This window comes from Physeter macrocephalus, chromosome 6, assembly GCF_002837175.3.
Source record: "Physeter macrocephalus isolate SW-GA chromosome 6, ASM283717v5, whole genome shotgun sequence".
Lineage (NCBI taxonomy): Eukaryota > Metazoa > Chordata > Mammalia > Artiodactyla > Physeteridae > Physeter > Physeter macrocephalus.
In genome coordinates this window covers 99,035,087-99,060,868 of record NC_041219.1, presented here as the reverse complement: position 1 = coordinate 99,060,868, position 25,782 = coordinate 99,035,087, and the positions used below count along the sequence as shown (strand labels likewise).

Genomic DNA, 25,782 nt, shown 5'->3' with positions numbered 1-25,782 from the left:
ATGTGCTTCTTAGAATGCCATTGCCTTCTTTTGCATTTGAAGCAAGTTCTGGTTTGAGGGGAAGCGTGGCCTCTCAAGGTGTCAGCATCCCTGCTTAGTCAGTCATAGATGTAACACGTTTACCTTGTACTTGTCCTGGCTTTGAATCTTACTTAACTTCCATACATCGTGCATCAACCAAGATTCTGTGCTCACAGGGCATCACAAAAGCTATGAGAATGGTGTGCCAAGGAATGGAGGCTGTGGGTATTGTACATATGTCCCCTACTTACCCACATGCTCCACTGTCTTATCAGACCTCCTTTACAAAACAAATCCAAAGATAAAATTATTAAGAATTTCAAGACAGTGCTAGCAGGGCATTAAACAAAAGTAGGGTCCCTCTAAGCACAGGGCCCTGTGTAGCTGCACTAATTGCTCACCCATGAAACCAGCACTGTACCCCCAGTTACTCACTATCACATCACTATTTTATTTCTTCATAGCCCTTATCACTAACTGGTATTTTCTTGCTTTTTGTTTATTTCTTGTTTATGGTCTGCCTCCCTCCATTTGAATTTGAGTTCTAAGATGGCAGGGATCTTCTCTGTTTTATTCACTGATGTATCTGTAGCTCCTACAACATGTATCTGACACATAGTACAGGTCATTAAATATTAGCTGAGTGACTATGTGAGTTTGGGCAAGATGTTTCTGGTATGTAAGTAATATATTTTCTTTTTCTTTTTCTTTTTTTAAAAAAATTTTTATTTATTTATTTTTGGCTGCATTGGGTCTTCATTGCTGCGCACGGTCTTTCTCCAGGTGCGGTGAGCGGGGGCTACTCTTCGCTGTGGTGCGCTGGCCTCTCACCACAGTGGCCTCTCTGGTTGCGAAGCACGGGCTCTAGGTGCGCGGGCTTCAGTTGTGGCTCATGGGCTTAGTTGCTCCACGGCATGCGGGATCCTCCCGGACCAGGGCTCAAACCTGTGTCCCCTGCATTAGGAGGCAGACTCTTAACCACTGCGCCACCAGGGAAGTCCCAAGTAATGTATTTTCTGCCTTATGGAGTTGTTTTGTAGATTGAGAGCTTTGCTTATCATATGTTAATCACAGCACTAACTCACAATAAGTACGTAATAAAGCTAGCTATAAAAAGAGCTACATACATATATAATATATAATATAAATACATTTGTAAATATGAATTGTTTTACAAAGCAGGTACTGATGCTTTAGCTGCACCTGTCTAAGGTGTATTTGGGCAAAAGATACATTCTAGCACACCCTAAACAAGCATCCAAAAGGAAGCTACAACATTCATGAGGGCAACTATCACCAGTTTTTTTTCCCTCTAGGCTATCTACCCTGTGTTTTTTCTGGTTTCCACATTCTAATCAGTCATTAAAAGTTATTTGCTACTTCCTTTTTGCTTCTAGCAGAAAGACTAAAAGAAATAGTACTGATTACAACTCCATATGCAAACAACTGGCTTTGGAAGAGCATGCCTAGACAAATACCTCCTCAGAAATCTTTTTGGGAAAAAACCTTAAGAAAACTAATCCTTAATACCATAATCAGAAATATCAATTTTCCTTCATGATTCATTTTGTTTTATACATTTTCCCTATTAATAACAATGGAAAGCATTTATAGGGCTTTTCCACCTTGCCAGTGCAATGTGCTAAGTGACTAGCATGCATTATTTCACTTGATTCTTTCAATGACTCTGGAAAGTGGGTACAATTACTACCTCCATTTTACATGTGAGGAAACAGAAGCCTCCCCAACAGCTCTAACTGTTAAAATCTTGTCTATATTTCAGACCCAACTCAAAAATTACCTCTTTCTTCAGACTTTTTCTGATTTCACTCCTCCTCTGGACCAGATGTATGAAATTTTTCTTCTGCCAAATCTCTGTTGTACTTCATGTATGTCTTTGTTATTGTTGTAATTATTACTTTTTTTTTTTTTGCGGTACGCGGGCCTCTCACTGCTGTGGCCTCTCCTGCTGCGGAGCACAGGTTCCGGACGCGCAGGCTCAGCGGCCATGGCTCACGGGCACAGCCGCTCCGCGACATGTGGGATCTTCCCGGACCGGGGCACGAACCCGTGTCCGCTGCATCGGCAGGCGGACTCTCAACCACTGCACCACCAGGGAGACCCCTGTAATTATTACTTTTTAACTCCTCAACTACATCATAAATTCCTAACGAGAAGAATTTGTGGAAAATTCAAGAGTGCAACCAATGCTTACTTGTATAAGTCAGCGATTACCAGAAGAAGGGCATGCTATGCTTTAATTTCAATACAGAACAAGTTTTCATTGTAGATCAGCTGCTGCCCATTGGTTATGGTTCTCTGAGAGACTGTTTTCTGACCATAGTGTCTATGAAAAGTGGCGTTCAAACTATCAGGAAGGTAACCAGAACACCTGAGCCCAGCAAATGTAAGCAAGGTTTCATTAATTTTGGAGATGGAGGACGTTTTACAATTCTAGTTCACCCCTTTCATTTTACAGATAAGGAGACAGTTCCTGAGAGAACTGACCACCGTACCAGTTTCCCCTCCTCCCAACACACACACATATTACACAGTAAATTAGTAGCAGAGCTAAATAAAAATCCAGGCATCTTGACTCTCTGTTCTGGCCTCTTTGTTCTTCACTGTTAGTTTCACTATACATTTTATTCTTTGGGCTTAGAAAATCTCAGCCTACACTACAGTGTTTGCATATGAAGAATATATAACTGGAAAGTAACGCAAGGCAAGCTTAAATACTTATAGTAGTAGTTTACCTCATGATAAAAGCAGTTTAACATCTTGTAAATTTATTTTTAATGATATAACATTACTAAAAAATCAAACTTTTAACTATATACACTTCATCTGTTTATTTTAAATATTGGTGAGAGTTATTTCTGCGTGGAAAATAAAGGTTTGAATGATTTTTTTCTTTCTTTGCATCTTTCTTGAAAATTTAAAAATAACATAAATCACTTTTACAGAAACAGTGAAATTACTCTTTAAAGAGAAAAAAATGGCAGGTAGCTAAACTTCTCTTTATGAAGAATAAGCAGCTAGATAAAGGTTAAATTTCATTGTTCACACTTAAAATCAGAGTTTGAAATCTAAAATTGCATATGAAGTCTTGGACCTGAGTACCAAATCTAAGAGGAATTCAAAGAATACTCTTCTCTCAGTACTAGGACTTTTTTTGAGTTTGCAGCATATGTGTATTTGCAGGCAGCTTGATTACCCCAAAGTACTGGCCCAGTTAATTGCATTCAAATGCAAATTACAGCTATTAAGTCATGCTGGTCTTGAGCCAACATCTTGAGCCAAGCTAGTAAGAGGAGTGTGTTTTTTTCTAACTGGGCAGGACTGAACTTGATAAGCAGTTTGGGATAGTCTTTCATTAGAACCTCATAATTTGTGTGGTTTTGTTTTTTAACTTTGGAATATTATAGAACTGAATCACCAAGAGATAATTTTATTAGTTATTTCTAATTGAGAACATTTCACCATTTACTAGCCCATCCTCTCATTTATTCATCAATACCGCCTTTCTTTTCCTGTATCTGTTGATTGAAATTCCTGCCTTTGTTTTCTCTTTTCTAAACATTTTCTTTTCTTGTTACCTCCACATGGGTATTTTTCAAATTCTCATGGTTCTGGATACCCTGAAACCAAAAGATTAATGAAGTTCTGGATTTTTCATCCTTACTCTATTTTTAAAAGACCTACAGCAATTAAAAATATGAAGTTAAGGTTAATTATAATTTATATGACAAATATTTCATCAACTTTTGCAATAAACGTATGCTTAGCTTTATCTCAATAAAGGTACCCATCTGGTAGAATCAGTGCTTTTTAAGGGAAAACACACAAGTTAAACTTGTAAGATGCTTTACTTAAATCAGTATCCAACTCTGCTCTTATTTCCTTGATTTGATCTGAAAACAGTTATTTCACAGTAGATTCCACCAAGAAAGGCCTCCTAGACAGGAGAAACTGGTGATATTTGTATTTATTTTATGATCCCAAGCCACCTCTTCAATTTTTGCAGAAGTATAAAAGGGAAAAACCATTTCTAATAGGAAAATTGTTGTTAAACTTTCTTTTTAGCCCAAAATGAGTATTTAAAGGACTTCTTTCTGCTTCTGACAGTGGCAACAAAGATTAATAACAGAGATATGGACACAATAAGATGTCAATGGGCAGCAAATTAGCAACAAGCTAAGGGCAGCCCCTAAACACACTTGCTTATGCATACACCACAAAAAAAGAAGGTGTGTTTCAATATTAATGAGAAGTAAGGTGGATAGAATCCAGAAAGCAAAGGAGTTTAGATTGATGAAAGCAGAATATAGGAAACCATTTAAATCTTGTGAGTATAACAGTAGTAAGACAGAAGCAGTATTTTTAAATATGCAAAATAAAATAAAATTTTAAAAAGGATTATGAGTCTGGTCCAAGTCTGTGAGATGAATTTGGGAGACTCAGTCAGGCAACCATATCATACTAAATTAATTATGACATGGTAAGGGCCTAAACTAGGCATCTTAATAGACTATGGTGAAAACAGAGAAGTAGGACTTACAAGTGAAAGACATCCTTAAGGAAGAATTAACAGGAATCAGCAATATGGGAGAAGAATAAAAGGGGATTGGATAGTACACTTACTGTCATTGAAAATGTTCAAGCATAGGCTAGAAAACCACTGGATGAAGAGACTACCAAAAAGATACAAGCATCAGGCTTCCCTGGTGGCGCAGTGTTTGAGAGTCCGCCTGATGATGCAGGGGACACGGGTTTGTGCCCCGGTCCGCGAAGATCCCACATGCCGCGGAGCGGCTAGGCCAGTGAGCCACGGCCGCTGAGCCTGCGCGTCCGGAGCCTGTGCTCCGCAATGGGAGAGGCCGCAACAGTGAGAGGCCCGCGTACCGCAGAAAAAAAAAAAAAAGATACAAGCATCAACTGGGAGAACAAGGGAGACATGTCAATTAAAGGGTCTCAGAGAGTCCTTCAATTAAATATTGTGAATTTATAAAGTAGTTTTTAAGACTATCCCTAAATACAGGTGTTTATGAAAAATTAATAGTTTAAGAAAGAAATGGAAAATTTTATTTAAGCCAACCTGAATATTATAACCCAGGAGACAGTCTCTCAGAGAGCTCTGAGAATTTCTGAAGTGGTAAAGCAGGAAGCCAGTGTATATGTGATTTTTGCCAAGCGGATACATGCAATCAAGCACACATCTTGGTGCAAGGTCACTGTTATTTGCAAGGAACGTGCATCTTAGTTAATGGTTTTAGTGCTTTTCTAAGTATTGGGAAGATGCAAGTTCAAAAAATTTTCTCCTGGAAATAGCTAACTATCTGAGGGCCAGTTCTGTCAGTTTTCCCAGAATACAGAATGTCTCATCCTGATCTTCACCCTGAATTCCTTTCAGGGTGTATTGCAGGTCAGCAACAGCAGTAGCTAATGACTTGATTCTTGTAGAACTGGATGTTGGGCAACATTCTCTATTTTACAATCCCCTCCCTTTCAATCTTAATTTCAACCAAGTTTTGGGAGACATCTCATGACCAATTTGTCCCATTGTGCTAAGAATTCCAAGATCAGGGGAAGATTTCTCTGATAGGCCACTCCATGTGCTAGTCCTAGACTAAGCCCTATTACCAGTAGCCAAAATCCTCTGGACTAGTCTGTTACAGTCCAGGAAATGGTTCCCTCTCATTTCTTCCTCCCTTATCTAGAATTACACTATTACAATCACTGATCTTATAGAACTATGTATTTGATCAATAGTTTCAAGTTGCCTAATCATCGTTAATTTTATGTGAGACTGAGTCACACAGTTGGTAATGCAATAAACATCAATCTTGTAAAATAGACAGAATACAAGTAATACAGCTAGTAACATTAATAAGGTCTAAAGTAAATATTTAAGCTAAGAACTTCTGTTAGGTGCAGCACAGTATTTCCCCAGGTCATCTGACCAGTCTGTTCTGCACCAACTGATATTTTTAAAGGAAATGACATATTGGCATTGTACATAAAATTCATCAAAGATGTCTGCCCATACAAGGCGAGAGATGTGTCACCCTGACCCTTTATATGGTCGAGAAAAGAATGTTATCTTCTGAGGAGTTACATGGCTGGTGCCAGAAGTAGAAAAATCGATCTTTAAGATTGAGCACGTATTTCCGCCATTGGGGAGGTCTGGTGAAGACACAAGGCAGGTGCACAATGCACACTAGAGGGGAGGGAGGAGGCAAAAGGGCAAAGAAAATGGTTTATGCTTAAATTTTTCTTGTCTGGCCTTAAAATTTGGATTTTTATTTCATCATAGGCAGCTGAGAGAATAATTGTAGTGCTACTAACTAAAACAAGCAAATTGGGTGGAAGGAAGGGAGAGCTCATTTGGTAGAAGAAAGAGGAAAGAGAAAGTGAATAGTAGAAGGAGATCATGGGTTGAAGCAATGTGACAAAAATAAAGGTAGAGGGGCTTCCCTGGTGGCGCAGTGGTTGAGAGTCCGCCTGCCGATGCAGGGCACACGGGTTTGTGCCCCGGTCTGGGAAGATCCCACATGCCGCGGAGCGGCTAGGCCCGTGAGCCATGGCCAATGAGCCTGCGCGTCCAGAGCCTGTGCTCCGCAACGGGAGAGGCCACAACGGTGAGAGGCCCGCGTACCGCAAAAAAATAAAAAATAAAAAAGATAGAGACTGTCAAATGGTGGGTAGAACACAGGCATAAAGGCACTGGAGGAGCCAAAGGGAATGAAGACAGAGGAAGAATCAATGGAGCTATCAGTTCAACACAGCTAATTGTAACCATAGAGAGTAGTTTTAGAAGGACAGGGGAAAGGAAAGCTAGGTGTCCAGGGATCTAAGAATTGTTGATAGGAAGGCAAGAGGACAGTTGTTCCTTTGAGGAGTTTATAATGAAGATAAAAAAAATTTGAACTAAATTTTATTCCTACTTATAAGTCATTAAATCAATTCAATAAGTGTTTTAGTGCTTAAATGACATCATATTTAAAACTACTTTCATCAGCTTATCTCCATTCTACCCCTTATTTCTTTGGCCAAATTCTACCCGATCTTGAAAGTGTTCTTAGACTCTTTTCTTTATGCCCTCACACTTAGCTTAGACCAAAGAGACCTCTTTTATATATTCACAGTGTACATAGGCATAATTAAAATGGTTATTAATTTTCTTTGAATTTATCTGTTTAAAAATCTCTCCCACTAGATTGTAAGCTCACTATATTTACATCTCCAAATACAATGCATGTTATTTGATACTTAGTAAATATTCACAGATGACTGAAAATCCTTCTTTATTGTTCTTGAATTCCAAATAGCAATTAAGTGTTGGCTGTGCTTTTATTTTTCCTGAGATACTCTCTACATTTAGACCAGTAATTCAGGTGACTGTATTTTGGGCTTCTCTGCAGTCCTTCACTTCCCAGTTTGTAAGTTTTGAAGCTCTCAAGTCTTGGTCCAAGGTCCTTTTCCCTTTCTTTTCATACTTTATTCCACTGCTTAAATTCAATCTATATGGTGACTACTAACAATTCATGCAAACATTTATTCAGTAACTATGTTTTGAGTGTCTACAGTGTGCAGAACATGGTTTCAGACACTGGAGATACAGCAGAAAACAAAATGGGCAAAAACTTTTGCCCTATGCAGCTTGCATTTTTAGGAGAGAGAAAGACAATAAGCAATATAAATAAAATGTAATACATGTTTAGTGGTGTTTAATGCTGTAGAAAAAGAGGAATATACAGAATGCTCAGGTGGTGGGAATGTTTTGTATTTTAAGGAAAATAATCAGAAAGACTCTCAATAAGATGACATTGAGTAGAGACCTGAAAGAAGCGAAGGAATGAGACATGAGGAAACTAGAAGAATATCATCCCTGGTAGAGGGAACAGTAAATGCAAAGACCTTCAGGTGAAAACATGTTTGACCTTTGTTTAAGGAACAATGAAGTGGCCAATATGGCCAGAGCAAAGTGAGCCAGGGAGAAAAGAGTGTGAAATGAGATTAGAGAAGTGGAGGATAGTGATAGAATAAGGAAGAAAAGGCCAGATGATCATCAAATTATTATGCAAGGTAGATCTTGTATGCCACTGAAATTGGTGAGTGAGATAGGATGCCACTGGATCACATTGAGCTAAGTAATGACATAGCTCCCTATGTTTTAATAGGGTCTCTCTGAACAGGGGGTTGAAAATAAACTGAGGGAAGCTAGCTGTGGAATGTGGGAGATGTTTAGGTGGCTATTGCTGTAATCTAAGCAGGAAATGATCTGACCAGTAGCAACAGAGGTGATGAGAAGCGATCAGGTTCTGGAGATATACACACACACATACATACATAAGAGTATGCGTGTACATTCATTTATATTTAATTTTTCATTTTGAAATAATTTTAGGCTTACAAAAAATAGAACAGAGTTCCCATATGCTCAGCTCCCCTAATATAATAACTTATATAAATATCCTATAATTATCAAACCAGAACATCAACATTATATAAATACTGGAAATATTCTATTAAAAAATAAGTCAGAATTTTTAAAAGAACATAAAACTTCAATAACATTTTTAAAGTGTCTACATACTTTGGTTATCTAATATTAAAATATAGAGGTAGAAATTATATATTTGTAAGACATAAATGAAAGAAAACTATTAACTCTAACATCAAGCAGTTGTCAAAACTATTGCATTTTCTTCCCAAATAGTAACTTTGACTCCAGTCTGACTTCAATTCATTCCACACATCAGTGTCAGAGCACTAGAACAGCTGTCAAATTAGCCTCAAATTCTTTTTATATCATTAAGATTTTGGAAATATTTATTTGAGTGTTTGGTTAAAAAAATATTTAGTGAACATATAAAATCAAAATACTAATAGTGTAATGTGCTATATACACGTGCATTTTTCTTTTCTTTTCTTTTTTTTTTTTTTTTTTGCGGTACGCGGGCCTCTCACTGCTGTGGTCTCTCCCGTTGCGGAGCACAGGCTCCAGATGCGCAGGCTCAGCGGCGATGGCTCACGGGCCCAGCTGCTCCGCGGCATATAGGATCTTCCCGGACCGGGGCACAAACCCGTGTGCCCTGCATTGGCAGGCGGACTCTCAATCACTGTGCCACCAGGGAAACCCCACGTGCATTTTTCTAAAAGAATACTTGGTGCTGGGAAAACTCGACAACTACAAGTAAAAGAATGAAATTAGAACACTCCCCAACACCATACACAAAAATAAACTCAAAATGGATTAGAGACCTAAGTGTAAAGCCAGACACTATAAAACTCTTAGAGGAAAAAATAGGCAGAACACGCTATGACATAAATCACAGCAAGATACTTTTTGACCCACCTCCTAGAAAAATGGAAATTAAAAACAAAAATAAACAAATGGGACCTAATGAAACAAAAACTTTTGTACAGCAAAAGACACCATAAACAAGATGAAAAGACAACCCTCAGAATGGGAGAAAATATTTGCAAACGAAGCAACTGACAAAGGATTAATCTCCAAAATATACAAACAGCTCATGCACCTCAATATCAAAAAAATAAACATCCCAATCCAAAAATGGGCAGAAGACCTAATTAGACATTTCTCCAAAGAAGATATACAGATTGCCAACAAACACATGAAAGGATGCTCAACATCATTAATCATTAGAGAAATGCAAATCAAAACTCCAATGAGGTATCACCTCACACTGGTCAGAATGGCCATCATCAAAAAAATCTACAATCAATAAATGCTGGTGTGGAGAAAAGGGAACCCTCTTGCTCTGTTTGTGGGACACTCCCCAACACCATACACAAAAATAAACTCAAAATGGATTAGAGACCTAAGTGTAAAGCCAGACACTATAAAACTCTTAGAGGAAAAAATAGGCAGAACACGCTATGACATAAATCACAGCAAGATACTTTTTGACCCACCTATTTGCAGTGAGGTGGATGGACCTAGAGTCTGTCATACAGAGTGAAGTAAGTCAGAAAGGGAAAAACAAATACCGTATGCTAACGCATCTATATGGAACCTAAAAAAAAAAACAGGTTCTGAAGAACCTAGGGGCAGGACAGGAATAAAGTCTCAGACGTAGAAAATGGACTTGAGGACACAGGGATGGGGAAGTGTAAGCTGGGACGAAGTGAGAGAGTGGCATGGACATATATACACTACCAAACGTAAAATAGATAGCTAGTAGGAAGCAGCCGCATAGCACAAGGAGCTCAGTGCTTTTTGTCCTCCTAGAGGGGTGGGAGAGGAAGGGTGGGAGGGAGATGCAAGAGGGAGGGGATATGGGGATATATGTATACGTATAGCTGACTCACTTTGTTATACAGCAGAAACTAATACACCATTGTAAAGCAATTATACTCTAATAAAGATGTTAAAAATAAATAAATAAAAGAATACTCCCCCAAACTATCAGTTTTTACTACTTCTATGAACCTGATAAGGATTCCACAGAATAGTACGGTTTCCAAATTAAAATCAAAGAATAGTTTTATATGTATGTTTCTAAGACACACTATTTGCCATCTCCATACCTGAGATTTCCCTGCCCTTTTCAGAGTTCTCTATCCTCTTAACCATTTAAGCCTCCTTGTTCAAACCTCCACCTTGATCATATCCATAATCCTTGTTCTCTATCAAATCTATTTCTTCTTAAGGTATTCTGTTCTTTCTTTACTATTTGGCTGAAAACTCTACTCACTTGACTGTAATATCCAGCAAAGCATGGGCCATGTGTCTTGTTCACTCTTCTGTGGCCAATGTCTACCATGGTGCAATAGCACATAGTAGATGCTCAATAAATATTTACTCAACAAAAGGATAAATGAATGCCACTTTCTTCAAGCCCAAACATTAACTAACACAAATTTTACTTAAGGAAAAGCTGCTCTCCATGGAACAGAGCTTTATCAATTAAGTTGCAGCACCTTATACTGCATGTACGGGGTATGCAGATGTGCCCATGGGTTTTATTTTAATCCTGCTATTTTTAGATTTGAGAAACAGCTCAGGAAAATACAAAAGAAGAGGTGGAAACTCTCATTATGCCAAATATCTCTCATATCCTGAACTGAGAGTTTAGACTCAGAAGCAAATGCTAAATATAAATAAAATTTTATGGGTTTACATAGAAAAAAGCACTCATATGTGTACCATAATGCATTAGTAGTTTTTGATGCTTCTCACAACAAAAAATACTCATTAATGCATATTTGATGCTTTTATTTGGTAACACATAACAATATTGCCTAATTTTTTAAAACATTTTAATTTTAATTTCTTAGTTAATCTAAATACCAAATTTTTTTTTTAACTGGTGGGTGGAGTGCTTTAAAAAAGTCATGTTTCTACAAGCCCAGGCTCTGCACCTCCCATGTGGGACTCCAAGCCTGAGGTGAGGCCAAGGCCAGGACAGCAGTAGCAAGGCCATGTGCATGAGACCCCTGCTGCTATCACCATAGTTGTGGTATCCAACATGCATCAGACACTGGAGGACATGGACTTTGAGAGAAGAATCCAGTTGATAACCTTGAATGACAATGGCCACAATGCTCCATGTCATCCCAGCCATAATTGGCACTATGCTATATGCTAGAGAGTGGAGCCAAGTGGTATGCCCAAACACACTGGGGTGCGACTGCCTCCACTGGGCCAACCGCTGTGGGCACACTGAAGTGGCACAGCTTCTGCTTTACCATGCGCTAACCTCTGGGCAGCAAGCAGTTGCTGTGAAGCGTCAAGAGAATTTTCATTCCCTCTTTTGAAGCTCAGCCCAGCTCTGAAGTTTGTTTGGGATGAAAAGGTGACTTACTGCCCAGTAATAGTGACTGTTATCAACTGAATATTTGTGTCCTCCTCCAATTTATATATTAAGTCCTAGCCCCCAGTATGATAGTATTCAGAGATGGGACCTTTAGAAGATATTTAGGTTTACGTGAGGTCACGAGTTTAGGACCCCCATGATGGGATTAGTGACCTTATAAAAAAGACACCAGAAAGCATGCTCTCTTTCTCTCCCAATGTGCACAAAGAAGAGATCACGTGAGCATGCAAGAAGGCAGCCATATGGAATCCAGGAAGAGAGTTCTCGCTAGGCGCCTAAGTCAGCCATCATCTTGATCTTAGACTTCCCAACCTCCAGAACTGTGAGAAATAAATTGCTGTTGTTTAAACCTCCCAGTCTGTGGCATTTTGTTATGGCAGCTGAGCTAAGAAAGTGGCTGTTAAGACCTGCTTGCCTACTGGATTGCCACTCTCCTGTCTCACACTGCCTTTCAATGGTGCTCACCCGGATGTCCATGTCCCGCCCCATTGTCAGCTTCCAAATGCAGGGTAGAAAACTAAAGCTGAGAAAGAGTTGATCAGATTATCTACTCCTATTTTTTAAGAGGCCACAATAGAGGTAAGAGGCAGATCTTGGGGGATGTGAAGTACAAGTGCTCAAGCCTGGACAAATGACCAAATTCCAGGTTATTCATGTGAATGTCTACTCATATGGGAAGAAAAAGGGAGAACCATCTCTCATTCTATAGACAAAAATAAATTTCTAGGGTAATAAATACCCACATAGAAAAACCAAAAGTATGTAGATATTAGATGAAAATATAAAACATATGACGTAAATCAAAAGCCATGAAGAAAAACCTTGATAAACTTGAGTACATAAAAATTTTAAACTACAACAAAAATGACATCTTAAACAAATTTTAAAAATAAGTAACAATTAAAGAAAAATACTGCTCTATATTACAAAGGATTAGTATCCAGATTGTTATATAAAGTTCCTATAAATCATTATAAAAACACACACACAAAATTTACAAATGAGCAAAGGATATGAACTGACCCTTCAGATGAAATAATACCAAACATCCCCCCCAAAATCCCAAACAGACAAAAACAACAACAAAAACACTATCAACAAAAACAAAAAGAACCACACACACAAAAAGATGCTCACCCTTACTAATAATTAGGGAAATGAAAACTAAAACAATAAGCCAATAGCATTTTTTAGCCTTCAGTTCATTAATAATAATGACATTCTGATGGGATATCAAGTGCCAGCAAAGGTTTGGTGCTCTTATGGACTTCTTACAATGTACCAAGCTCTCTTTCTAGTACTTTACATATATCAACTCATTTAATTCTCATAAAAACCTTGTGGGTAGGTGTCATATTGTCATTTGCATTTTACAGTTGAACTGAGGGACTGGTTTAGTGACTTATACCAAGATCTCAAGGTTAGTAGGTGACTCTCAAGTCAACATTTTTAACCATTAGACTATACTGCCTATAAATTGATAGCAATCTCTCTGGATGGCAGTTTGACAGTAATGAAAAATTTTTAAAGGACACACAAACTGCTGGGACTTGAGTAGTCTGGGTTCTGGAATTAAAAGACTTAGGTTGGAATCTGAACTCCACTAATTACTATACAAGTCAGTTTACATCTCTGAGTCCCAGAATTTTCATCGTTCAAATGGTTATATAACTTTCCCTATGTAAGCATATTGTGAGAATTAAAATGCATAATGTATATTAAAACATTTTTCAAACTGAAAACACTGTAAGATAGTCTCATTATTTTACTGAATTTTTGTTCTTTAGGGAAGCATCTCTTCTTGATGCTTGAGTTTACTGAATAAAAATATTTTCATGTAAAACTAGTAGTCATTCTCCATTCTACAATCCCTGTAGTTAATTTTTTTTTTAATTTTGGAGTTGTTAATCATTATTTGTTCAAAACTAAATACTAGCATAAGAATTCACTGGGGACAGGAAGTGGCAGACAACAGGGAAAAAGACTCACAATGCTTTCCCTTCAGAATTTATTATTTCCTTGGGGTTACTTAACATCCACAAAGGCAAGAACATTTACAAAATAGTATAGCAACATGTAACAAAGTTAACATTAAAATATACAAACTAAAGACAAAATTATAGTAAAGTCCTTGAAAGCAGAAGGATATTTGGTGTCAGTTAAGACCTAATTCATAATTCTGGCTCTCTTTAGTTTCATTAAAACAGAAAACACATCACCTACAAGGAAGGGTTATCTTGAAGATTAAATTAATGTAAGTAAAATGCTTATTATACACAGTGTCACGCATAAAAGTAAGTACATGTGCTATTATTTCTAGCTGCAAAGAGTAGTCAGAAATAAAAGTAGAAAAATGAGCACTCTTCAGAAAAATCAAACAGTGATCAGTAAAAGGTACTGTCAGAAAAGATTTTCTAGAAGAAATGTGCTTAAAACATGCTTTAAGAGAGAAAAAATAGAAATCATATTTTTCAAAATACTACTCTCTTTTAGAATGGGAATCTTTACTTGTTGGGACAAATGAAGCTGAGAATGTGGTGACAGCACCAGTAGCCAAAATTTAAATGTGAGAATAGGAATTTTGATGAATAATATATGAAAATAAAATTGTACTGCTCCAGCTATCCATTTACATCTAGATGCCAGTGCATAAGCTGTTATAAAATTTGTCACACTTTCAAAAGAAGGATGGCAACCTCTCTGATTAAAAAAAAAAATCAGGACTTCCCTGGTGGCGCAGCGGTTAAAAATCCTCCTGCCAATTCAGGGGACACGGGTTCGAGCCCTGATCCAGGAAGATCCCACATGCCACAGAGGAGCTAAGCCCGTGCGCGACAACTACTGAACCCGCAAGCCACAACTACTGAACCCCGTGCATCTAGAGCCCGTGCTCCGCAACTAGAGAAGCCACTGCAATGAGAAGCCCGCACACTGCATTGAAGAATAGCCCCTGCTCACCGCAACTAGAGAAAGCCTGCACGCAGCAACTAAGACCCAACGCAGACAAAAAATAAAATAAAATAAAATAAAATAAAATAAATAAAATCAGGTTTTAGAGAAAAAAGGCAACAATGAAGCCTTCCACTATTAAACTGAAGTATTTGTATCTAAAGATGAGGAAGAGAGCAAAACTTCAGAGGAAAAAAATTCAAAGTTTCCTTTTATTTTTTTAAATTCATTGACTTTTTTTTAGCAGTTTTAGGTTTACAGGAAAACTGAGTGGAAAGTACAGAGTTCCCATATACCTCCTCAACCCTCCCCAGGTTCCTCTATCTTGCTATAGGGGGGTACATTTGTTGCAATCAATGAGCCAGTATGGATACATTGTTATTAACTAAAGTCCAGAGTTTATATTAGAAATCATTCTCTGTATTGTACATTCTATGTGTTTTGATAAATGTATAATGATGTGTATCCACATTACAGTATCATACAGAGTAGTCTATCTGCCCTAAAAATCCCTTCCCCTCCACGTATTCATCTTCCCCTTCTTTCCCCTATATAAACCCCTAGCAACGACTAGTCTTTTACAACTGTCTCCATATTTTTGCCTTTTCCATAAAGTTGCCTTTTTTAAAGCAAAATATTTATGTCACACCTTGGCTGAGAAACCTATAAAATCAGCTACAAGAAACACTGAACTACTGGAAAATTACTTTATGAATAACAAAGGTAGATGTCACTTAACATCAATATCATCACAAAGAACAAGGATATATAGTTGAATGAAATGATGGATGTGGAGAATATTGAGTGAAATTACTTATGTGCAGAATACAAAGCAAATGTTGACATCTGTGTGGCACATATATGAGGGAGAAGGACTTGATAATTTTATTTTGTTACAGAAAATCTATGCCATTAGTGGAGAGATTTTCCTTTTGTTGTGGAAAGTGTCCTTCAACATCTTTATGATACAGGAGGTTTACCAGTGAAATAGAATGTTCAGTTTAGAACAGACATTTTTTTCTAATTTGAAATCTCAGACACACAATTTTTCCCATTTTCAATGCCTTGGTTGACTCCCTTCAATTATTTATGTACATGTCTATTTCTCCTACTAGATTACAGATTATCTTTGAAGGGTTTATTTATTTTTACATTTCCCAGTGCTTAATATGCTAGTAAGTGGACAACAGATGTCTGCTCAATAAACTTTTATGAACAAAACATGTATTAAAAATCTCCTTTTGCTCCCTTAACCTCTCATATATTCTCAATAAAACTGATCCACTTCATTGTAAGCATTAATTTTTTAAAAATCAAGACTTTTTCAAGATATTTTAAATAATAAATTTGAAATATATTCATGGTAAAAAAAGAAAAAATATACATAAGAAAATGTAAAGGAAAACAATACTCCTTCCTCATCATCTCATGATTTTCATTTCCTAGGTTATCTGATTTGTGCTTGGCCTTTCAGAAACTTGCTATGCATGTATACTTCTATTAATGTGTGAATGCATATATATTTAACAAGAAGTTAAATAGGATCTCTAGTTACTAAGGCTCTAAAGCTGATAACCATAGGTGAAAAGTATAAGTACTCCTTTGATCCAAAGATATGTGCTATGCAGATTATGTTAAGATAGTTCTGCAGCCATCTCCCATTTCCAGCCTATATATGAGAAGGCTAGAGAAATTGGAAAGTGAGACTTTCTTTTAAGATCATTATTATTGTGTATACTTCTCCCTCATAACAACCCAAATAAGAATAACATCAAGAAATGTATTTATTCAGAATAAGAATGTCTGCTAGGAGGGGGACCTACATGTTATATAGTCTTTTTTCCCTTTCCTTCCCACTCTGCCTGTCTAGATGCTTACTGAGCTGCAGAAACTTGCTGAACAAGTGTTTCAAGGCAGGAGTGGAACTTGGTGACAGAATATAGGAGAAGTCGACTGATGTCCACTGGAATTAATGTAGACAGAGGCAAGTGCTTAACTCTTACCTAGAGCAATCCAATGAAGAGAATTTCTGCTTCTAGCTGTGCAGTATACTAGAGGTTCAGTGAACCCCTTGTGAAACAATACATCAAACATTCTGGATAAAAACATACAGATAAAATACCAAAGACATGATGCATGAAAAAAATTATTGAGAATCTGGATAAATGTATATTTAATGTAATGTAATGTAATCTGGAATTCATTAAAATTAAAAACTTCTGGACTTCCCTGGTGGCGCAGTGGCTAGGAATCAGCCTGCCAATGCGGGGGACACAGGTTTGAGCCCTGGTCCAGGAAGATCCCACATGCCGCAGAGCGACAAAGCTCGTGCACCACAACTACTGAGCCTGCACTCTAGAGCCCATGAGCCACAACTACTGAGCCCGCGTGCCACAACTACTGAAGCCCGTGTGCCTAGAGCCCGTGCTCTGCAACAAGAGAAGCCACTGCAATGAGAATCTCACGCACCTCAACGAAGAGTAACCCCAGCTTGCCGCAACTAGAGAAAGCCTGCATGCAGCAACGAAGACCCAATGCAGCCAATAAATAAATAAATATTTTAAAAAATAATAAAAATTAAAAATAATATAAAAATTAAAAACTTCTGCTCTGCAAAAGACAGTGTAAAGAGAATGATCAGACAAGCCACAGACTAGGAGAAAATATTTGCAAAAGACACATCTGATAAAAGACTGTTATCCAAAATATACAAAGGACCCTTAAAACTCAATGATAAGAAAACAAACAACCCAATTAAAAATGCGCCAAAGATCCTTAACAGGCACATCACCAAAGAAGATATACAGGTGACAAATAAACATATGAAAAAATGCTTCACATCAACGTTATCAGGGTAATGCAAATTAAAACGAGATGTGACTACATAATTCTTAGAATGCCAAAATCCAGAACGCTGACGACACCAAATGCTAATGAGGATATGGAGCAGCAGGAACTCTTTCTTGTACATTGCTCATGGGAATGCAAAGTGGTACAGGCACTTTAGAAGACAGTTTGATGTTTTTTTACAAAACAATACTCTTACCATGCAATCCAGCAGTTATGCTCCTGGGTATTTAACTAAAAGAACTGAAAACTTATGTGCACACAAATATCTGCATGCAGATGTTTATAGCAGCTTTGTTCATAATTGCCAAAACTTGGAAACAACTAAAATGTCTTTCAGTAGGTGTATGCATAAATAACTGTGGTATATCCAGATGACGGAATATTATTCAGTGCTAAAAAGAAGTGAGCTATCAAGCCATGAAAAGAGATGGAGGAAACTTAAATTCATATCACTAAATACAAGAAGCTAATGTGAAAAGGCTGCATACTCTATGATTCAAACTATGTGACATTCTGGAAAAGGCAACAGTATGGAGATGGTGAAAAGATCAGTGGTATGCGTGTGTGTGGTGAGGGGGTGGAGGATGGAGAGGGAGGATGAATAGGAGAAACACAGAGAATTTTAGGGCAGTGAATTTATTCTGTATGACACTATAATGATGGATATACGTCATTACACTTTTTATATGTTATACATTATATATTTTACATTATATGTTTGTTCAAACCCATAGAATGTACAACACCAAGAGTGAACCCTAATGTAAATCATGGACCTTAGGAGATTATGATGTGTAGGTTCATCAACTGTAACAAATGTATCACTCTGGTGAGGGAGACCATGCACATATGGAGGCAGGGAGTATATGGGAAATCTCTGTACCTTCCTCTTAATTTACTTGTGAATCTAAAAGTGCTCTAAAAAATAGTATTTTTTTATAAAACATATATAAAATAAAATATTTAAATGCATGACTGAGCTGAGGCCAGAAACAACAGAGGTATAAATCTTTGGCAGTAAAAGAGAACTGGAGATGGCATTTGACCTGGCACTATCTACCTATCAATGTGGACAGAATCTGGGTTTTAATAAATCACCTGGATCATGAACAAGAGACAAAGTCTGGGGTCTGAGTATGTATAGTGAGATATCAGAGAGAAGAAAACTCGCATGAGACCAAGATCTGCAAAGAGGGATACCCTCACTGAGTAAACTGGGGAAAACCCCACCACACAACATAAGATTGTGATCATATGACCATGTTTTGTTTTTGGATCTAGATAGAGGAGAAAAAAATATACCTACCCTGTAATTTCCTAATCGTCAGCCTGAGATCTACCTGTATGGCCCATAAAACTCCAGGTCAACAATTTAAAGAGTCAGATATGCAAGGATTGCAGATACAGAAATTATGAGAAACAGAATACAAAATAACTATGTTTATACTTCAATAACTATAATATACTTCAAGAAATAGTAAATGGAAATGAAAATAAGAGGACATAAAAGAAGATTATTGAAATTGGTTAATCAGATTTGAAAATGAACCAAATAGAAGCTCTAGAAATCTGAAAATTAATAATTAAAATTAAAACCTCAATAGATCAGTAAATTATACCTAGCTGAAGAAAGAAGGATGGACCTTGAAAATAAATCTAAAAAAAGAATACAACTATAGCATAGACAAAGGATGAAATAAAGTTAAAGAGATCTTAAAAGCAATGAAGGATAAAGTGAAAAGGCCTTTTATATGCTTCATTCTAGGGCCCAGAATGATTAAAGAGAATGAGAAAGTTATGGATTGACTTTTATTTATCTTGTTTATGATCTTTTGGCTCCCTGAATCTGAAAATGTATGTCTTTCAATAATTCATGAAAATTATCAGGTTTTCATCTTTTTAAATATTGCCTATGCTGGTAGTAAATTTTTTCAGGTTTTATTTGCTTAAAATATTTTTATTTTCCTTCCTTTTAAAAGAGAGTTTCGCTGAGATACAGAATTTTAAATTTGCTAGTTATTTCTTCTCAACATTCTGAAAATGTCATTTCAATATCTTTTGGTACCTAGTACTGTTCTTGGAGCAGCTGTCAACCTAATGGTTATTCCGTTGTAGGTTTGATGGATTTTCTTTCCTCTACTTTTTTTTTTTAAGATAGTTGAAATACAACTTTATTCTGATTCTAAACAAAAAGGAATGGGAATGACAGTAACAAACAAGATTCCACCACTGACTATTGTGATGTGACTGTAGCAGTCTTATACTTGAAATTCAAGGAGGAAACCACTGTGTTCCAAAACAGCTAAATATGCAGGTCCAAAAAACGAAGGTATTTTTTTAACTGCCACATTCACTCCGAAGGCCATTCATCTCCTTCAGCATCCCAAAGATTAAACACATGTTCTGCTTAACTATGTAACAAAGTGGCAAACACGCTGCACTACTGACATCACAGGACAGTTGCCTATAAAACTAGACTTCTGACGCTGGGATCCAGCTTCACTTTCTCACACGTCATCATCTTCATCCGGGAAAGCAGTTGTCTGAGCAACCTCTAGATTATGCTTGTACTGCGCTGCCTTGGCTGGGTCCATGACCGCCTCTGGCGGGGCGAGAGCAGACATGGCGACGAACTCCAAGTTAGGGTCTCCAATCAGATTTCTAGCAAGCCAGAGGAAAGGCTTTTCAAAGTTATAGTTACTTCTGGCAGAAATATCATAGTACTGGAGATTATTCTTTCGGTGGAAGACAATTGACTTTGCCTTAACTTTTCTGTCCTTAATATCCATTTGGTTTCTACACAGCACAATGGGGATGTTCTCATACAGTAGTACCAGATCTCTGTGCCAGTTAGGCACGTTCTTGTAAGTAACTCTTGATGTTACATCAAACATTCATAACGGCACACTGAGCTTGGATATAATAGCCATCTCCCAGTCCAACAAATTTCTCCTGACCAGCTGTATCCCATACATTGAACTTAATAGGTCCTCTGTTGTTATGAAACACAAAGGGGTGGACCTCAACACCCAAGGTAGCTACATACTTCTCAAATTCACCAGTCAGATGACGTTTCAGGACTGTAGTTTTTCCAGTACCACCATCACCAACCAATACAAGCTTAAACTGAACTTGGGGTTCTCCTTGGGCTGCTGTCGTGATGTTACTTCCAGAAGGGTCTCCACCCCTGTCTCTCTTTCCTCTACTTTTAATATCATCTGTTTGGGATGCTACAGAAACTCAGTAAAGAAACTTGAGGGAGGGAAATAATCCCAGAAATGTATGAGATGCAAGAGGAATGATGAGCAAAGAAAAAAAGTAAACATAAAGCTAAAGAAATAATAAAATGTGTAATTATTGGCATTTCAAAAAACCAAGATAGAGAAATTCTTATGCCACATTCTCTAATTACGATGCAATTAAGTTGAAAATAATAACATAAATATAATTAAAATAATTCCAAACTTTTAGAAATTAAAAAACACAGTTCTAATGGAAATTTAGAAATATTATAATTAAAGCAAAAAAATATATAAATATTATTTGTCAGAACTTGTGAAGGTAAACTTATAGCCTTAAAGTCTTATTAAAATAAAGTTGAAAATTGATGAAATAAGCATTTCAATAAGCATTTCTAATTTCAATAAGCATTTCAACAAATTTCTAATTTGTTAAGCATTTCTTAACAAATTAGAAAAAGAACAACACAATGAACTCAAAGTGAAAGAAACGATATAATAAAGGAAAGAGCAGACACAAATGAAAACAGAAAACAAGATAGAGAGTATAAACAAAAAAATTGGAATGGTTAATGCAATTGACAGACTAATCAAAAACATTAAACGTCACAACAAAAAGATTAGGAATGAATAAGTGAACAAAATAAAAACACAGGAGGTATTTTAAGTATTCTAAAAACCTTATGGCAAAAACATTGAAATATATGTAAAATAGACAATGCTCTAGAAAAATAGAAATTACCCATCTAAACCAGAAATCTGTGTTGTTACAAAGCAAGAAATACATTTATATGCTCATGTAGCAATAAAAGAAATTGAATCACTAGATCAAAATAGTATCATAAAGAAAACCCTAGGTCCAGATAATTTTATGAATCCCACCAATAATTTAAGAAACATATAATTTTGACCTTAATGTATTTTCAGAAAATATAGAAAGGGGAACATTCTCCGACTTCTTTAACAAAAATGGTATGAGCTTGATACCAAATTCAGACAAGAATACAAAACAAGGTAATTGTAGCCTGAATCTCCCTCATGACTAAAGAATCAATTCTAAATGCACTTGAATTAAGCTCTCAAACATAATGTTAAGGTGATATATGAAGTTAAAGTTGGTTTAATTAGAGGAATAGAAAGTTTGTTCAGTAGTAGAATATCTAAGTGTCTGTATTAAAATTTTAATGTAGAAAAACTTACTATTATTGCAATAGATGCAGAAAAAAACATTGTGTAACATTTAACAATTCTTGATAAAAGCTCTTAGTAAAATAGAGATAGGAACTTTCTTAATTTTACAAAAGATATATCCACACATACACACAAACACACAAAACATAGCAAGTATTCTACTTAACATCAGAAGCAAGAAAAGGTGTCCATTAATGGTTCTTTCTTTTTCTTCCATTTTTATTGAGATATAATTGATATACAGTACTGTATAAGTTTAAAATATAATGATTTGACTTACACACCCCATAAAATGATTATCACATTCAATAAGTTTAGTGAACATCTCATACAGATACAAAATTAAAGAAAAAGAAAAAATGTTTTCTTTTGATTAGAACTCTTAGGATTTACTCTCTTAAAAACTTTCATATCTAACATACATCAGTGTTAATTATACTTATCTTTTTGTAAATTACATCCCTAATACTTATTTATCTCATGACTGGAAGTTTGTACCTTTTGACTGATTTCATCCAATCAGTTCACCCTCCTCTCACCTCTCATGACTGGTAACCACAAATCTGATCTCTTTTCCCATCAGTTTGTTTGTTTGTTTATTTTTGAAGTAGAATTGACCTACAACACTGTGTTAGTTCCTGGTATGCAGCTTAGTGATTTGGTACTTCTGTACATTTCAAAATAATCACCATGATAAGTCTAGTTAGGATATGTCAGCATACAAACACATTACATAGTTATTGACTATATTCCTCACACTGTACATTTCATACCTGTGACTCCTTTATTTTGCAACTAGAAGTTTGTACCTCTTAATCTCCCTCACCTATTTCTTTCTTCCCCCCATCCCTCTCTCCTCAGGCAACCACCTGTTTTTTGCTCTGTGTCTATAATTCTGTTTCTGCTTTGTTATGTTTGTTCATTTGTTTTATTTTTTAGATTCCACATATAAGTGAAATCATAAAGAATTTGTCTTTTTCTGTCTGATTTATTTCATTTAGTGTAATGTCCTCTATGTTCATTCACGTTATCACAAATGGCAAAAATTCATTCTTTGTATGGCTCAGTAATATTCCATTGTATATATGTATACCACCTCTTCTATGTCCATTCATCTATCAACAAACACATAGGTTGATTTCATATTGGCTATTCTAAGTGGTGCTGCAACGAACACAATGGTGCATATATCTTTAGGAACTAGTGTTTTTGTTTTCTTTGGACAAATACCCAGGAATGGAATTGCTGGATCATGTGATAGTTCTATTCTTAACTTTTTGAGGAATATTCACAATGTTTTCCATAGTGGCTGCACCAATTTACATTACAACCAACAATGCAGAAGTGTTCCCTTTTATCTACATCTTCATCAACAGTTGTTACTTAGTGTCTTTTTGATTATAACTATTCTGACAGGTGTGAGGTAGTATCTCATTATGGTTTTGACTTGCATTTCCCTGATGATTAGTGATGTTGAGCATCTTTCTTTGTGCCTGTTGGCCATCTGTATATCTTTTTAAAAAAAAATTTATTTATTTGGCTGTGCTGGTCTTAGTTGCAACAATTGGGGTCTTCATTGTGGCATGTGGGATCTTCGTTGCAGCAAGCAGTATATAGTTCCCAGACCAGGGATTGAACCGGGGCCCCCTGCATTGGGAGCAAGGAATCTTAACTGCTGGACCACCAGGGAAGTTCCTATCTGTATATCTTCTTTGGAAATATTTCTGCTCAGATCCTCTGTCCATTTTCTAATGAGGTTTTTTGTTGTTGTTTTTTTATGTTTAGTTGTATGAGTTCTTTGTATATTTAGGGTATTAACCCCTTATCAGATATGTCATTTGCAAATATCTCCTTCCATTCTGTAGGCAACCTTTTCATTTTGTTGGTGATTTCCTCTGCTGTGCAAAAGCTTTTTAGTTTGTTGTAGTTCCATTGGTTTTTTTTTTTTTTTTTGCTTTTGACTTCCTTGCCTGAAGAGACATATCCAAAAATATATTACTAAGACTGATGTCAAAGAGAATACTGCCTATTTTCTTCTATGAGTTTTACAGTTTCAGATCTTCCATTTAAGTCTTTAATCCATTTTGAATTTGTTTTTGTGCATGGTGTGAGAGAGTCGTCCCATTTGATTATTTTGGATGTAGCTCTCCAATTGTCCCAACACTGTTTATTGAAGAGGCTGTCTTTATCCCATTGTATATTCTTGCCTCCTTTGTTATAGATTAATTGTCCATATAAATGTGGGTTCATTTCTGGGCTCTCTATTCTGTTCCATTGATCTATGTGTCTTGTGTTTGTGCAAGTAATATACTGTTTTGATTACTGTAGCTGTGTAGTATAGTTTGAAATCAGTGAGCATGACACCTCCACCTTTGTTCTGCTTTCTCAAGATTGTTTTGGCTATTTGGGGTCTTTTGTGTTTCCATACAAATTTTAGAATTATTTGTTCTAGTTCTGTGAAAAATACCGTTGGTATTTTGATAGGGATTGCACTGACTCTGTAGATTGCCTTGAGTAGTGTGGTCATTTTAACAATATTAATTCTTCCAACCCATGAACAAAGTATATCTTTCCATCTGTTTGTGTTCTCTTCAATTTCTTTCAACAGCATCTCATAGTTTTCTGAGTACAGGTCTTTTACTTCCTTAGTTAGATTTATTCTGAGCTATTTTATTATTTTTAAAAAATTGTAAATGGGCTTGTTTTCTTAATTTATCATTCTGGTAGTTCATTCTTAGTGTATCAAAATGCAACAGATTTCTGTATATTAATTTTAGATCCTGCAAGTTTACTGAATTCATTGATCAGCTCTAGTTTTTGTTTTTGTTTTTTTTGGTGGCATCTTGAGGATTTTCTATGTATAATATCATGTCATCTGCAAACAGTGACAGTGTTACTTCTTCCTTTCCAATTGGATTCCTTTTATTTCTTTTTCTTGTCTGATTGCTGTGGCTAGGACTTCCAATACTATGCTGAGTAAAAGTGGCAAGGGTGGGCATCCTTGTCTTTTTCCTGATCTGAGGGGAAATTCATTCATTTAACATAATGTCAGTTGTGGACTTATCATGTATGGCCTTTATCATGTATGGCCTTTATAATGTTAAGGTGTGTTCCATCTATACCCAATTTGTTGAGTATTTTTAACAAATAGATGTTGAATTTTGTTAAAGGCTTTTCCACATCTATTGAGATGATCGTATGTTTTTTATATTTCAATTTGTTAATGTAGTGTATTGATTGATTTGTGGATATTGAACCATATTTGCATCCCTGAGATAAACCCCACTTGATCATGATGTATGATCCTTTTAATGTATTGTCGAATTTGGTTTGCTAATATTTTGTTGAAGATTTTTGCATCTATATTCTTCAGTGATATTGGCCTGTAATTTTCTTTTTCTTGTGATATCTTTCTCTGGTTTTGACATCAAGGTGATGCTGTCCTTATAGAATGAGTTTGGAAGCATTCCCTGCTCTGCAATTTTTTTGAATAGTTTGAGAGGAATAGATGTCTATTTTTTTTTTTAATTTGCTAAAATTCACCTATGAAGCCATTTGTTCTTGGACTTTTGGAGGATTTGTTTTATTACTAATTCAATTTCATTAATGGTAATTTGTCTGTTCATATTTTCTATTTCTTCCTGGTTCAGTCTTGGAACACTGTACAGGAATTTGTACATTTCCAG

At 36.3% G+C, this 25,782-nt stretch overlaps 1 pseudogene; it reads right to left on the bottom strand.

Moving 5' to 3' along the window:
* Positions 1–20,173: 20,173 nt before the first annotated feature.
* LOC102982896 (GTP-binding nuclear protein Ran-like) lies at positions 20,174–22,642 on the bottom strand (annotated as a pseudogene).
* Positions 22,643–25,782: the final 3,140 nt, after the last annotated feature.